This window comes from Pan paniscus, chromosome 16 (assembly GCF_029289425.2).
Source record: "Pan paniscus chromosome 16, NHGRI_mPanPan1-v2.0_pri, whole genome shotgun sequence".
Classification (NCBI taxonomy): Eukaryota; Metazoa; Chordata; class Mammalia; order Primates; family Hominidae; genus Pan; species Pan paniscus.
The window spans coordinates 75,328,307-75,341,955 of NC_073265.2; the positions used below are offsets into that span (position 1 = coordinate 75,328,307).

Below are 13,649 nucleotides of genomic sequence, written 5' to 3' on the forward strand. Positions count from 1 at the left end.
ATCCAAGCTGTGTTCAATCGGTTCCCTTTCCAGCTTTGTCCCACCCCCAGCCCCTCTTCCTCCCTCTCTAGGCTTTAGCTCTCCCCCTCCCTTCCTCTCATTCTCCCTGCTCAGCCCCACACCCTCACCTCCCTAATCTCTCCTTTCATAGCTACACCCCACTCTGGATTTTACATTTGTCGGGTATGTGGATGGCCTTGTCCACAGTACATGCTCAGAAAATGAATGCAGTAAATACACTGAAATCTGAGCACCTACAATGTGGTGCCCCATGCGACACACAGGGCGTATGGCATGCAGTAAATAACATAATTTTGTCTTGTCTCCTAGAATGAACGTTCTTCTGCCCTCTGTGTCTTTGCTGCAGCACGGTAGCCTTTCTTCTACTGCTGGACAGCACTGTTCACTCCTCAGGTCACTGCGTATTGTGCCCTTCTCTGTACTGGCAGCTCAAGGACAGTGTTTTGTGTCATCTTTGCTACCTAGAATCGATTAGATGCTTAATAAATACTGCTGAATGAAATGGGGATTAGCCACAATACCCACGGGAGAAAGAATCAAAATGATCCAGAGATCTGTTAGACCCACCTGAGAGTTCCCTGGTGCCTGCCTGGTACCTGCCATATTATTTGCAATATAATCAACATATACCATATTTAAACATTTTATTTATTATTTATTTATTTTGAGACATAGTCTCACTCTATCGCCCAAGCTGGAGTGCAGCAATGCGACCTCGGCTCACTGCAATCCTCCAGCTCCTGGGTTCAAGCTATTCTCCTGCTTCAGCCTCCCAAGTAGCTGGGATTACCACGGCCGGCTAATTTTTGTATTTTTTTTTTTTTTGGTAGAGATGAGGTTTTGCCATGTTGGCCAGGCTGGTCTCGAACTCCTGACCTCAGGTGATCCACCTGCCTTGGCCTCCCAAAGTGCTGGGATTACAGGCATGAGCCACTGTGCCCAGCCATATTTAAACATCTTAGGCCAGGAGTGATGGTTCATGCCTATAATCACAGCACTTTGGGAGGCTGAGGTGGGCGGATCACCTGAAGTCAGGAATTCAAGACTAGCCTGGTCAACATGGCAAAACCCCCTCTCTACTAAAAATAGAAAAATTAGACAGGCTTGGTGGCAGGCATCTGTAATCCCAGCTACTCAGGAGGCTGAGACAGGACTATCGCTTGAACCCAGGAGGTGCAGCTTGCAGTGAGCTGAGATCGCACCACTGCACTCCAGCCTGGGTGACAGAGCAAGACTCCACCTCAATAAAAAAAAAAAAAAAAAAAAGAATTTTAAATGCTAGATGGGAAAGAGCAAACCTTAACTCTTTTCTGGATGGTGTTCCATAAATCATACAAAGCGAATTGCAGATACCGACCTTGGGCAGCCTACCAGGAAGGTTAGATGCTAAGAGTCCCTGGTTTCAAATCCCAGCACTGCCATTGCTACCTGTAAAACTGGTCCAAGATACTGAAATTCTCTGAGACTCAGTTTTCTCATCTGAAAAACAGGGGTGACAATAACTGTCCCGACCTTGAGGTACCATCCTCAGAATTAAGAGAGAATACACATAAAGAGTGTAGCATGGTGGGACACAAATTTTGCTTGATTCATGACAGCTGCTGTTATTAATCATATTGTTATTGATGCAGGTCCATGGATGTCGACCTGACTCCTGTGATCATGACAGAGATTTTCAAATCTAATTAATGTGTGCCACATAGGTAATTAATGGTGTTACTGATCAATTGGTTGACCTTAAAGAAGGGAGATTATCCGGGTGAGCCTGATCTAGTCAATAAGCCCCTTAAAAGCAGGGTTGGCTGGGCACGGTGGCTCATGCCTGTAATCCCTGCACTTTGGGAGGCCAAGGCAGGCAGATCACCAGAGGTCAGGAGTTCGAGACCAGCCTGGCCAACATGATGAAACCCCGGTATCTACTAAAAATATAAAAAATTAGCCAGGCTTGGTGGCACACACCTGTAATCCCAGCTACTCAGGAGGCTGAGGCAGAAGAATTGCTTGAACCTGGGAGGCAGAGGTTGCAGTGAGCTGACGTTGCGCTACTGCACTCAGCCCAGGCAACAACAGCGAAACTCCATCTCAAAAAAAATAAAAAAATAAAAAAATAAAAAGCAGAGTTTTCTCCAGCTGGTCCCAAAAGTAAAAGAGTCAGAGATTCAAAGCAAGAAAGGATCTGACACATCACTGCAGGTTTGAAGATGGAGGGCATTGAGACTAGAACCCGGCTGCAGCCAGCAAGGAAATGGGGACTGACCTCAGTCCTACGACCATAAGGAACTCGATTCTGCCAAAAACCTGAGCCTGGAAGCAGATTCTTCACCAGAGCCTCAAGAGCCCAGTACAGCTGCACCTTGATTTTGGACTTGTGAGACCCTAAATAGAGAACCCAGTCAGGCCAGCCCAGACTTCCAGCCTACAGAACTGTGCATTAATCAATAGGAACTGATTAAGCCACTAAGCTTGTGATGATGTGTTATGCTGTAACAGAAACCAATATAAGCCCCACCTGGCCTCTAGTCATAATGTACAGACATTAAAAACACACCAGGTAATCATCCAAAAGGAGCAGAAGACAACTCACGCTTTCTGCATTTTCAATTCCTGGACATGTGATGCTAGAGAGCAGAGACTGATGTATTTCTTTTTTTTTTTTCTGAGACAGTGTCTCTCTCTGTCACCCAGGTTGGAGTGCAGTGGTGTGATCTCGGCTCACTGCCAGCTCCGCCTCCCAGGTTCACACCATTCTCCTGCCTCAGCCTCCCGAGTAGCTGGGACTACAGGCGCCCACCACGACGTCCGGCTAATGTTTTGTATTTTTAGTAGAGACGAGGTTTCACAATGTTAGCCAGGATGGTCTCGATCTCCTGACCTCGTGATCTGCCTGCCTCAGCCTCCCAAAGTGCTGGGATTACAGGCATGAGCCACCACGCCCAGCCAACTGATGTATTTCTATATCCTGGTCCTTAGCAGAGTGGGTAGTATAGAGCAGGTTCTCAATTTCATTTAACAAAGTTTCAACCTTCTGGGCAGTCAGAACTACATTGCTTACAGCTTTGGAGCTGCCCTGGCAGCCAGGTACAATTATCTGAGCAAAACCCAGCAAAGTCCTTTTTTTTTTTTTCCCTCCTAGAGGAAACTCCAGGCACAGGAAGTGGTTCAGACAAAGCCACCCAGCAACCAGGGTAGGTGTGTGTCCACATGCAAACGTGTCTTGCTTTGTACAACACAGCAAAGGACCATGTGCAGTGGCCCCTGCCTCAGCCCGCAGCAGCCTCCCAGGGCTTAGCTAACCAGCCAAACCCTGGCATTTTGCTTGTAATTGTACCTCCCAGTAAAAAGTCCTGGTTGGAGTGGTAAAAATAGCAACTGCAACTTCCTGCAACACAGATATACCAGTTGATGCCTGAAAAGAAACCTGGTGATTCGACCTCACTCCAACTCAGCGAAATGCCTTCAAGCTGCGCTCACAATGGCAGTGGGACAGGAGCCCAGCAAAGGCAGCCGACCCACCCCCCCGCCCCAGGAGGACCCATGCAAAACCAGCTCTAGAGTGAGATGCTTCCCTTACTCTCTTAATGAAACACCCAACTCTCAGAATCAGGAGGTGTCTAATAAACGCAAAAACTGCTTTCAGCGAGGCCCCTCCCCTTTCCCTTCTCCTGCTCACTAGCTGCAGAGGTATAAAGGCAGAAGCCCTCCCTACCAAAGCCCTTTGAGGGTCCCACTGTCCCCTTGGTTACCCTCTCCCTTCCCCCTACCTACATCTATCCCTGAGATTGTTCCAAGTAGGTCAGGCTGGCTGGGATCACAGGAGCCTCCTCTGGAGCTTGGTTCTGAGTCATCTCCAGGGCAGCAGGGGAGTCATGGCCAAACCTGGATGTTGCTTCCTGAAGGGTGGGGAGAGCCTGGCCAAAACGTCCCCAGGTACCCAGCAGTAATGAATTCCTCTGGGGCCCAGGCCATGGTCAGCAGTTCCCTGGCTCCTCTATCATGGGGCCCGATGCCTCCTGGGACCACACAGGCAAGTAAACAGGGTTTAGTCTGTGGTGGCCACTGCCCCTTTCTGGGCCTTTCTCTGGACCAGCTACGGAACTCTCTCTGTCCTCCTGGCTCATTTCTTTATTCCTGCAGACAGGTGACAGATCACTGACTAAGCCAGCCCTCTGAGAAGAGCTCTCAAGCCCAGCCAGATGGCTCTCAGCCAGGTAAGGCCCCGTGCATCTCTGGGACAATAGGCAGACACCTCCCACCTAAGGCCAGCTCCACTGCACAAGGGCAAAGTCACCCCAGCTCCTCCCCTGGATATGCTGGCTGTTTAGAAACACCTGAATTCACTCAAATGTTCCAGATATTTCCGTTTCGCTAGTAAAAACCATGCCTCTTCATGTTTGCAGAGCTTTTCAACATAAAATGAACTTTCAGGAATGTTTTCCCATGCAAAATATACAGCAGCCTAGTGGGGGGCAGGGGCGGGCAGGGATTAAAGGGCTTCATTTCACAGATGAGTACCCAGCTGAGGTCAGGAGACCAATAAGAGGCAGAACCAGCACTCAATAAACTTTGATCTTCTGGAAAGACAAAAGTGGACTAGAATCAAAGGACAAAGCCTGAATAAACATTTTTTTAATGGAACAATGAGATTCCACCCACCCCCCCCCCACCCCATCACATTAGCTAAAACTAAAAATGTGGATAACATCAAAAATTTGGGGGCTGGGCGCAGTGGCTGATGCCTGTAATCCCAGAACTTTGGGAGGCCGAGGCAGGTGGATCACCTGAGGTCAGGAGTTTGAGACCAGCCTGGCCAACATGGAGAAACCCAGTCTCTACTAAAAATACAAAATTAGCTGGGCGTGGTGGCGCTTGCCTGTAATCCCAGCTACTTGGGAGGCTGAGGCAGGAGAATCGCTTGAACCTGGGAGGCAGAGGTTGCTGTAACCTGAGATCATGCCATTGCACTCCAGCCTGGGTGACAAGAGCGAAACTCAGTCTCAAAAAAAAATTTGGTGAGTCTGTAGAGAAATGGGCACTCAGGCACTATTATTAGTGAAAGAGTAAACTGGGTAAATCTTTGCAAAGGGCATTTGGCTTTGACAATGAAAATTTAAAATAATCACACTTGCTCAGAAAGATGCATGATGAAGGACACACAAGATTTCATTGATCATACAGGGAAAATGAGGCATTACCTAAAGTCTCTCCTTAGGACACAATGAGAGGAAATGATGGTTTGGCTGCAGTGTGGAATATGACGACGCTGTGAAAAAGAGCTCCACCACACACTAAGTGGTATAAGTTGTAGAGTATTGAGTATGATTCAAATTATGTAAACGCAAAATATGCACATACAACGGAGGACTAGAAGGGTATGCACCCATCTGTGGACAGACACAAAGGAGGGGATGGACCCTCACACTGTGCTCCATCTTTTCCTATATTTTTCATTTATAAAGGAAATCCTAGCTGGGCGTGGTGGCTTGCGCCTGTAATCCCAGCTACTTGGGAGGCTGAGGCAGGAGAATTGCTTGAACCCGGGAAGCGGAGGTGAGCTGAGATTGCGCCACCGCACTGCGGCCTGGGCAATGAGAGGGAAACTAGATCTCAAAAAAAAAAAAAAAAAAAAAAGGAAATCCAGTGATATATTATTTAAATCAGAGAAAAACAATAAAATGAAAGAGAACAATGTTATCCTCAGTCTCTCCCTGCACCAGAAGACTGCAGAATGTCAGGGTCTGGCACCTCTCTGTGCCTCATGATGTCTCCGTCCGCAGCCCACGCAGGCCCAGCCTTTGCACGAGCTGTGCTACCCACCTGGCAGGCCTTTCTCTGATCCTCCCACGGCTGGCTCAAATGTCACCACCCCAGAGAGGCCTTCCTTGACCCCTCTTCGGAGGGCATCCTCACTTGACCATCTTCCCACACCTCCCTGTCCACTTCCTCTGCAGCTGCATATTTTTGTGAGTCTGTTGTCTGCCTCCCTCAGCTGAATGTGGGATCAGGAGAGGGTCGGGGAGGACCTTGCCTTGTTCTCCACTGAATCCCAGAGCCTGGCAGAGAACAGATGGGGGAAAAAAATTCCCTGGACACATTTGAAATGAGAAAACCAACAGTCCACTTCCTCACCTCATCAATGAGGAAACTGAGGCAGATTCTCAACATGCCCACTATTGAGACCCTAGCGCTGTGCCATACCCGCCTGTCTGCCTTCCACATCAGACGCTGAGCTCCCAAGCAGGAGCTCTTTGAACCTGACTTTCTTTCCTCAGCTTCTAGTCCACGGCGAGCCATTCAGAAAACTAAATAAATGTTTGTTGCATGAACAGAGCTGGGTACCTTTCTCCCTCAGATTTCCAAGCCTGTGAACAACAAAAGCGTTCACAGGTTAAGGGACTTGCTGCCAAGGTCTCACAAGCCCAGCTAGGGTGCAGACCATGAACTCCGGACAATGGATGGAATCGCCATGGTTTTCTAGAAAAAGAGCTCCTCCATCTCTTGGCCCTCACTCCTCTCAGACAAATTGGCCTGGCCAACAGCAAACCTGGCTGGCAGCTTGTCCTGGAGTTTGAATGAGCACAGCTTCTCCTTATCTTAATTAGGAAATTAATTCTGCTCAGCCTAGATGGATCTGTGGTCAGCCTCTCCTTGGGGGCCCAATGGGAACAGGCAAAAAATGTAAGCAAGGCTTTTTTGTCTCCATCCTTTCCCTGCATCCTACTCCTCACCACTCGGCTGATGGTGGAAGGCTCCTCCTGGCAGAGGTGGGTGGGGAGTGACACCTAAGGTGAATGTGGCCCTTGAGCTGGTGGCAGCAGGCACAGCGCTCCCATGGCCTGCTCAGCCCTGCTTCCCCGTGGGAGGAGCCATCCAACTGGTCTTGCAGGCTGGTGCTCAGTCGCCTCCTCCTGCCCCGCTGGGCTCCCTTGAGATCCCTTTTTTTTTTTTGACAGAATTTTACTCTGTTGCCCAGGCTGCAGTGCCATGGCGCGATCTCGGCTTACTGCAACTTCTGCCTCCGGGGTTCAAGCGATTCTCCTGTCTCAGCCTCCCAAGTAGCTGGAATTATAGGCGCCTGCCACCATGTCCAGCTAATCTGCTGAAGATCTCCCTTGCTCCTCAAAGCTCGTTGTCCAACTCTCTGCTGGGAGGTGGCCCTGGCTCTGTGCCCAAGGGACATCCCACCAGGGAAGTCTCACCCTAGTCATTCCAGAGGGGGTCATCCTGGTGCTCCCACGAACTGCTGCCCAGCTCCCTGCCCACGACCAGTCAGAGCGATGGCCCTGAGAAATGAGTAACCCACACACCACCTTCCCTTGAGCCCACGCCTGCTCCCCTAAGCCCAGCCTGGTGCTCCCCTGATGCAGTCTTCTGTCTCCACCAGCCCCTTCGCAGGAGGCCTCAAACTCTGAGGCAGTGGGCAGGGACAGAGAACTGCCAGATGCTCAAGGAGAACAGCCCCGTCCCTTTGGAGTTACTGGGAAAATCTGAATCGAGTCTTCAGGAAACTAGGAGCTTGCCTACGTCACCCCTCTCACTCTACAGGTGAAAAAACTAGATCCCAGAGAAAGTAACTTGCCCAATTCCCACAGCACACATCCAAGGCAGAGCTGGAACTAGAACCCCATTCCTGACTTCTTTTTTTGTTGTTGTTGAGACGGAGTTTCGCTCTTGTCACCCAGGCTGGAGTGCAATGGTGCAATCTCGGCTCGCTGCAACCTCCGCCTCCCAGTTCAAGTGATTCTCCTGCCTCAGCCTCCCAAGTAGCTGGGATTACAGGCATGAGCCACCACACCCAGCTAATTTCGTATTTTTAGTAGACAAGCGGTTTCTCCATGTTGGCCAGGCTGGTCTCAAACTCCCGACCTCAGGTGATCCGCCCGCCTCGGCCTCCCAAAGCACTGGGATTACAGGGGTGAGCCACCGCGCCCGGTCCATTCCTGACTTCTAAATTGGCCCCTCTGTACTCTACTGGCTGTTCAAGCTCTTCCTGACCAGAAAGGCTAAGCAAGTAACTCGAGCCTTATAAAACTGCTGAACACCAGAGCTTGCAAGAACTTTTGAAATTTTATAGCAAAACATTTAATAGAAGTATTATACAGGAGAGCAAATTGAGGCTCACAGGGGCAAGGGAAGCTGCATGTAGTCACACAGGCAAGCTGGGGCCAAGCACGACTCCCCTACTCTGGCTCAAGTGCTCTGTCTGCCAACAGGTTCCAGGTCTGAGGGCTCTAGCTATGGGATGGCGAAGAGACGGAGTTGGCCTCGGGCCTGGGTCACGTTGAAACAAGAAGTGGCCCAGGTGAGCCTCATACAGACTCTGTACCCAACTCAGGGAACAGGAGACCACTGTGGGAGAAAAGTATGACCAGGAAGATTTTTATGTATTTGCAGAAAATATGGTGCAATTTCTCAATGAAATTGATTTCTGAGACCACAGAGCTGCCATTTAAAAAAAAAAAAAGGCCAGGTGCGGTGGCTCACACCTGTAATCCCAGCACTTTGGGAGGCCGAGGCAGGTGGATCACGAGGTCAGGAGTTCAAGACCAGCCTGGCCAACATGGTGAAACCCTGTCTCTACTAAAAATACAAAAAGCCGAGCATGGTGGCGGGTGCCTGTAATCCCAGCTACTGGGGAAGCTGAGGCAGAGAACTGGTTGACTTGAGAGGTGGAGATTGCAGTGAGCTGAGATCACACCACTGCACTCCAGCCTGGGCTACAAAGTAAGACTCAGTCTCAAAAAAAAAAAAAAAAAAAAAAATGCCGGGCACAGTGGCTCATGCCTGTAATCCCAGCACTTTAGGAGGCTGAGGCGGGTGGATCACCTGAGATCAGGAGTTCAAGACCAGCCTGGACAACATGGAGAAACCCCCGTCTCTACAAAAATACAAAAATTAGCCAGGCATGGTGGTGTGTGCCTGTAATCCCAGCTACTCAGGAGGCTGAGGCGGGAGAATCGCTTGAATCCAGGAGGCAGAAGTTGCAGTGAGCCAAGATGGCGCCATTGCACTCCAGCCTGGGCGACAGAGCGAGACTCCTTCTCAAAAGAAAAAAAGGTCAATAAGCCACACACATCTATCGTTTATCATCCAACAGGGTGCTGGGACAGGGCTTGGAAGGAAAGGAGGAAAGGTTTAGCAGTAAGAAAGAGTGGCAAGAGAGGTAGGGGGCGGGGGTGAGGTGACTGGGGACTCAGGGGAGGGCTGCAAGTCAGCTGCAGAGCAACAAGCACCCAACCTCAATTCTGCACCCAGGGAACAAAAACAAAAAAGGGAAAGGGGAGCCCGGCATGACTGACACCCACTTGGTGCCAGACCCCATTCTAGGGGATTCTGCATAGTATGGTGGTTAACCTTCACCATACCCCTGAAAAAAGCTAACAAAGCTCAATGAGGTTAAGGAACTTGATCACAGACCCACAGCATTTGAACCCCAGTCTGGGGCCAAAGCCCATGCTCTTTCCACTGCTCCTGGGTTAAAAGGACTTAACAGGGAGCCCTTCCTATCCCCAAACCCCTTCACTTCCCCACCTAATCCCACAGCACCCCTTCCCCAGTTTCTAACAGCCCCAGAAGGACCTGGAGGCAGTATGGGATGATTATGCCTTGAAGATGACAGGTGTCAGCTTTTGACAGCTTTAGGTTGGTATGGCAATGAGGTGGTCAAGGAAAGGGGTTGAAACCTACTGTAGGGGCTGGGCTGACTTCCATCAGCTGGGGATAGCTGCTGATTGATAAGTCCTGTTGGGATGCTGTGACTGAAAGCTGTGGATGCTTAAGTTCTCCCTCCTCCCTCCTCCCCTGCACCTCCCTCCTCTACCCCCAGCTTGTTCCAACTAAGTGTTTCCTGGTGAGGAAAATGCTTCAACAGCCTTGGCTGGCTGAGGCAATTAAATTATGAAATTTACCACATTAGATGAAAACCAGCATCTCAATCAACCAATTCATTTGTGTCTGGCCACTCTGTTTTCTTGTGCCAGCTCTGCCCACACTGGCCAGGCTATGCCTACACTGCCTGCTGGTACAGAGGGACTAGGGGCTCAGACAATGGGCTGGTCTTTGGGACCAGGGGGTAGGTTCTCCCAGGACCCCCAGAGAAGAGAGGCTGCATCCAGAAGCCATCCAGCTTCCTACAAATGCGCTGGACTGCTGACTGTGCGGCCAGACACTACGGACGAGAGCAAACCTTCTACCACCTCCCACTTGCATTCTCCATGGCCTCAACCTGTGCCTATCTTGAGGCTGGCAATGAATTGGGCCTCTGGGAGAAGTGTGGGTGAGCGACAGGACAAAGGTGGCTGCCCCACACCTCGAATCTGGGCTATGACATGCCTTTCTCATCTTAGTCAAGGCATCCTCTCCCCAGGAAGCCTTGCCCACCTGTGTCTCCTTCTCTCCTCTTGCTGCCTCTATCACTACGATGTGTCAGGGCCCCTAATCCATGTGCCAGCACTCCCTCATCTAGGTGCTCACTAAAGGAAGAGTCTCCAGCACCTAACTCAGGGCCTGGCACACAGCAGGTGCCCAATCAAGTCTGTTCAAACAATGAATCAATCAATCAATCAGTCACAAACCACCCACTAAATAACACTCTCACTCATTCTACCCTTCCCCCCGCCCCCGCCCAAGTGATAGACGGGACGAACCAAGCTTGCTTTCACTGGGTAATTGTTCTCTTTTCTTCCTGCTCTCTTCTGCCCACACGCGGTGCCCGCAGATTTAAAACGCTATTAAGGGACATCGGGCTGCAGAACCTGCTTCCGATGTGGAGCATACAATTTGCCTATAGCTCTTCTCTCCGCACCACATACATAAATCCAACTGCAGCCCAAGACCCCAGGATGAAGGTGTCTTCCATTTCTACCTCCCTTTTATCAACCACCCTGGAGTCACTGCCTGACAAATGACTCAAAACTGAAATAGCTGCCAGGCCGGAAAAAGACTGACTACGTCAACCTTCACAGGCACAGCTTGTGGACCCAAGGGCCTCCGGTCTTGGGACACCAAATGGACCCTGAGGTGGGGTAGACTTTGTGTCCTACTCTTCCCCAGACCCCCACGCAAGCCTTCACCAACATGCCAGGAATCCTCACAGCTCAGATCAGCACACTGAGCATCAGTTCCTCCTATGAATGGGGAGACTGGGACCCAGGGTCCCAGAGGGCTTGGCCCCATAACGGTCACTGGAATCTGGTCCAGGATACAGACCGTGGGATCCTGCCTCCTCTCCTGGTGCTACTGCTAACTTCCTTCCCTTCCTCTCTCTATTGGGCCGATAGAGTGGAACCAAATGGTCCAGACACCTGGCATTCTCTGCCCTGACTACCGAGGAGAGTCAAAGTCCAGCCCGCCTTCCCCAAGGTCAAAGCCACCGGGATCCAGCAGGACCCAAGAGCGTCCAGATTAAATCTGCAGGGGCCTGGGTCCGCCCCCTCACCCACAGTTCGTTGGGTCAGGCCTCTAGAGAGATGTTTCTTTGTTCAAAGACAATGGGAATGCACTTTGGGGGCTTAGAGCAGCAACACAAAAAAAGTATCTGGTATCTCCCGGGCACAATCCCCCAAGAGAAAAGCTTCTAAAGCAACTACGAAAGAGACAGGGGGAGTGGGGGCGTAACATCGCGCGGTGTGTCTCGGAGCCAGGGCAAGTGTGGTAATTAGAGTCAGGCTAGAGGGCTTGCTCTGGACCTGCCAGTCTGGCCGCCACCCAGGTGGACAGGTGGGTGTGCCTTTGAGTGCGACCTTTCTCTGCCGCTGGACAGTTCTGCAAACCGAAACGAGGGACCCTGGCAGGCGGAACGTGAACGGCTCGGGGCTCCGCGGCCAGGCCCGCGCAAACCCTCCCCTTGTGAACCCCGGGCCCTCGCTCTGCGCCAGGCAGGCAGCCATCCGGCCTGGGCGTTCAAGGCGCGGGGCATCGCCGCTCGCGTCCTCAAAGACAAGCAGTCTCTCTTTCCAGGATCAATAGTAATTTTTTTAAAAAAGAGTCTGCGGACTCAATGAATCAACCACTCCCTGGGGAAAGAGTAGCGGCTCCCGCGCGCAACATCCATTTGCCAAACAATTCATTCCCTCGCGCAGAGCTCTCGGCGAATTCCCTCGCGGAGCCGCCGGGTGCCGGCCGGTCGCCGCTCCCCACCATTGTCCCAGGGCCCCGGCCCCAGCCGCGCGGCCCCCTCCCGGGACACGTAGTCCCGCGGGGGCTCCGAGCGCTTGGTCCCGGCCCGGCCCGGGGTAGTGGGTCCCCAGCGCAGGGAGCGGGGGCGCGGGTGCTGCGGCCAGAGCACGGCGTCCCCGCCCGGCCTGGATACTCACTGCCGGAGACGATCCCCGCCGCCGCCGCCGCCTCAGAGACCACTCCCGGCCGCCCGCGCGAGCTCAACAGGCTCCGCCGCGGCTCCCGTCGGCCGGCTCTCCACAGGCAAAAACGCTCCCGCTGCGATACAGCCTAGGCGCCGCCAACAAACTAGTTTCTCCGGCCTTCCCGCCCCGCCTCCCGGCCTGAAGAGCAGCAGCCAATCAGAGGCATCGCCTCTGTGACGGATGGGCAGCCGAACCCTTCAGTGCAGCCTCAGAGAAGAAGGGGGTGGGCCCCAGGCCGCGCCGGCACCGGGGGGTGGGGGGCCGGGGGTGGGGAGGGGGGGACCGGGGGCGGGGCGGGGCGAGGAAAAGGACTTCGACCAGATTCTTAAAGAGACAGGCGCCTGCCCACCCCCGCGGCCCAAGTTTGGGAACAAAACGCGACGGTGTTCTAGAGCTTTCCGGAGGGAGCACTGTAGATTGCATATGCCTCTTTTGTGTTCGGGTCACAAGTGTTGTAGATCTCTTTAGACTCTTCAGAGCCACACTAGTAGTTGCCCGAGTGTTAAATGAAACCCTTTCTTTCACTCTGGGCTTGTTTGAATGTTTGGGACTTTCTGCAGCCCCCAAACCCCACCTGTACTTGAAATCTGTATTTTTGGGGGTATTTCAGCTCTCCTCTCTGTGTCATTTCTCACTAAACTCCTTTCGTAAGCCAGCCTTTAAATGTTCGTTCATTCATTCATTCATCCAGCCATCCAATAATTTCTTCCAGGAACGTTTCCTGGACGCCCACACCATGCACTCATCTTGGAGGGGGAGAACGGTTTGTGATTCTTCGTCCTTTTCCCTCCTGACTACTACTTCAGCTTGCTGTGTGTGTCCAATCTCATCCGTAAAGCGGCAGATAAAAATTCCTCATCGGATTATTTGGGGGATTAAAGGAGACAAATTCCCAGACAAATGAGTGCGCAATGAATGTCCTCTCTTTTCTCCCTCCCAATGAAAATCGATAATTCAAGTAGGTTGCTTAAGGATACAAAAGGTAAAGCATAGAAAGTGATAAGAACGAAAGAGCCAAGCCTGGGGCGGGGAAATTCCCAGGAAGCAGAGGTCACCCTGACGGAGGTGGAGGTGGGAGGTGCAAGGAACGTCTAAGAAAGTGTACAAAGATTTGGGAGAGGGGATAGGATTGTGACTAGTGGAACCTGGGAAATAGAGCCCCTGGGTAGAAAGCTGCTTAGACAGGACAGATATGCCAGGGTTAAAAGACTGGGAGATGATGAGAAGATACCACCAGGGAAGGCATTTTTGGGAAACAGTTTGATGTTC

General features: G+C 51.7%; 1 protein-coding gene across 2 annotated transcripts in view; it reads right to left on the reverse strand.

The window, feature by feature from the left end:
- KLHL25 (kelch like family member 25) overlaps positions 1-12,538 on the reverse strand; it is a 38,150-nt gene extending 25,612 nt beyond the window's left edge. The window contains exon 1 of one of the 2 annotated variants that reach the window (XR_010110072.1): positions 12,333-12,491. The gene's annotated coding sequence lies outside the window, so the exon portion shown is untranslated. Of the gene's footprint in view, positions 1-12,332 lie in introns of both variants that reach the window. The other variant, XM_034939363.3, reaches the window with a different exon arrangement.
- Positions 12,539-13,649: the final 1,111 nt, after the last annotated feature.